This window comes from Wasmannia auropunctata, unplaced genomic scaffold (assembly GCF_000956235.1).
Source record: "Wasmannia auropunctata unplaced genomic scaffold, wasmannia.A_1.0 LD336049.1, whole genome shotgun sequence".
NCBI lineage: Eukaryota > Metazoa > Arthropoda > Insecta > Hymenoptera > Formicidae > Wasmannia > Wasmannia auropunctata.
Window position 1 is genome coordinate 125268 of NW_012026841.1, and position 3273 is coordinate 128540.

Here is a 3273-nt window from a genome sequence, read left to right on the forward strand (position 1 = left end):
ATAAAGCTACGAAAAAATTTGGAATTTATCTTTATTATACAGGAGGAAGATTATTATACGAAACATTGCAGGCACATTTACCAAACGTATTACCTTCAATAATTACTCTAAACAGGTATTCATTTACTAATCGTAAACATACTGAAGAAGGTGAAATTGATTTATTGATTTAGTGCGCAATATTTAAATAGGAGAAATGTTCCAAAAGTTATTTGGATAATATCCAAAGATGCTACACGCATTACAGGAAAGATCGAATATGATTCAAGATCAAATAAGGTTCTCGGGTTTGTTTTGCCCGTAAAAAACGGTTTATCTGAACAAAATAAGTACATCGCCACATCTGCAGAAGCTATTCAAATTTTTTTTTAAATTGCCAATAAAGCTGCATATGCATATATAATAATGACTCAACCTCTCTCTTATAATGTTCCAGCATATCGTTTATTTATGTTTAGCACGGATAACATATTTAATACGAAAGATGTTCTGGAACGGTAGAATTTTATAAAGACAGAAGCAGAAAGATTTGGAATCATTATTGCAGGTTTCTCGTCTGATGGTAATACTCGTCTATTAAAAGCAATGCGTGTTAATAATATCTTAATGACAAACAATGAAGAAATATTTCCATGGAGTTCAACATGACCTTGGTTTCAAATAAATATGGATAAAGTAAAAGAATGTCACATACAATACACAACACATATTATTACTAAAATGCGGACAAGATTTTTAAAAGAAGGAATAGCACTTCAAATTGGAGATTATGTTGCTACTGTAGACTATCTTCATTATTTAGTACAAAATGTTTCGAAAGATAAACATCTTTTGACATCTTTCGATTTAAAAGGAGAAGATAAAATGAATTATCTTGCAGGAGCAAAAATGTGTTCTTCATCTGTAATCAACCATTTAAAACAAATTAACGATATTAATGGCACAATTGCATATTTAAAACTAATTTCATTATACAATCTTCCTGGATGAATCAACAGTCTTAAGTGCTCGTGTTTATTGTGATATACGGTTTTTTTCCCTAAGAATATGGAAAGCATGGATTAAAAAAAATTAATAATTAAATTAAATTAAAAATAAATTAATTTCAAATTGGAAATAATCCGCAAAAGTAATATTAAAACCAATTATAATTTGTTCGGAATTAAAACCGATTACTTTTTAATCCGGGCGCGAATTGAACCGATTAAAATCGATTAAAACGGATTACGGTTTTAATCGGTTTTAATCGAACATTTTCAGCAGGGTAGTCAAATATTCTTGATCAATATATCAAACTGTGGTTCAGTAATCACCAAACGTAATGAATATTTTTTTCGAAAATTACTTAAAACTTTTAATTAATTAAATAAAAATCCACGAGTGGTCACAAATAGTGTCATGGTCACAAATAGGGACATTTACCTTATATAGATTTTATATAGAGTTTTGTACACCATCTGGTTTCCTAGATGGATTTTCATACACCATCTGGTTTCCTAGATGGATTTTCATACACCATTTGGATTCCCAGATGGATTTTCATACATCATGTGCATTTCCATATAGAGTTTTATACACCATGTGGATTCCCACATGGATTTTCATACACTATCTGGATTCCCAGATGGATTTTCATACACCATGTGGATTTCCATATAGATTGTGACAACTGCCGTTATTCCGTCGCACGGAGTAGCTTGTCGGAAAACGGGCGGCGAAATTGGCTCAGGGCGGAGAGGGAAGAGCATTTAATGAGGATTTTAATATAAAAGAACTGGTTTATTATATACGCGGATCTGTACAATTCGGTACGCTCGGACGGACGTTATATATTTACATATATACAAGCTTTAGCGCGAGCGCCGGTTAGTGCCCATCGGTTGTGCACGTGTTGGCGCGTGACGTCGGCGGGCGCGCGGTAGGCGCGGCGGGCGGGGAGCGACGCGGCGTGTGAGACGAACGTCCCAGGTGAGCGCGGTGCGCGGTGGAGGAGCGCGCGGCCCGAGCCGTTTCCGAGAATCGGTGACCGTGTTGTTTGTCGGGGGAATCCGCCGCTGAGGTATTTTCTCAGTAGGGAGTGAGAACCCTCTCACTCCCCTGGATTCGGCGGTTCCTGGAGGAAGGAATCGGAAACGGTTTGCCGAGACAGACTCGGACGAGGCCGAGAACCCTCTCGACCCCGGTGCTGACCGTCCCTGAGGAAGGACCCGGAGCAGGTCTGCCTGAGAACGCTAGGCGGAGGCCGAGAACTCTCTCTTTCGATCCCGATTTGCTCGAGCTGCTCGCGGTTCTGGTGCGGAAGGTCTTCTGGCGGACTGGTGGTAGCGAGTCAAGCGAGAAGTGTTCTTGTCGGAAATTCTCCCGGCTTTTATACCCGCTCGGGCGCGGGTTTGGACGTTTCCGCGTCTCGTCGGTAATCTCCGGGGGGTTGTAAAAAGGAGGGCTCGGTGAGGTGAACTTCCCGAGTGCTTCGCTGGGTGGCGAAAAAGATAATCCGGGCGCGTTGCGCCCGGTTCCTACTGGGTTTCGTGTGTAGGAACGATGCGTTCTTTTAGGGAGTGCATCGTTACATTTCCATACACCATGTGGATTTCCACATGGATTCCCACACACTGTATGGATTCCCATATAGGATTTTTAATATCCAATATGGACTCGTAGGCATTCCCATGGGTTCCCATGGGAATTTAACTAGTTTTTTCAACTGGGTCATATGGACAGGTTAGCACCTTTTTTTGAGAGACATGTGGGGGGAGAATACATGAATAAATCGGAGCCCAGAATAATCTGTAGAAACAAATAGCGAAATGTTTAGATAATTTTCTTAATGTTATATTTGCTGCGCGGTTTATATTGTTTTATTTTAGAGTGTGTGAAAGAGAAGTGTCTTTGAAAAGAAACTGTTGGGTATACACAAAGAAAATAATAACACGTGGCGTCTCTTTCCTGTGATGAAGATGACTAGTTTATTGTAAGTCAAAAAGTGAGAACTGCATTTTACGCAGCCTCGTACAAACATATCACAACTCTTCTTCACTCAACCACCATCATTGATAGACTGACTAAAATTACAAGAGAGAGGCCCTCCTTATGGGCTCGCGCGACATCTGGCGCGTTCCTAAGGGTGCAATTTCACGCAGCGTCAAGACGCTAGCGACTATCCCCACTCCGGTCGCCTCGGTCAACGCGCATCCGATCTGCGCATGACGTTTACTGTCATCGACAAAACGCCAGCCGCTTTTCTCTTCCTACCTTTTCATGGAGCGACAAATC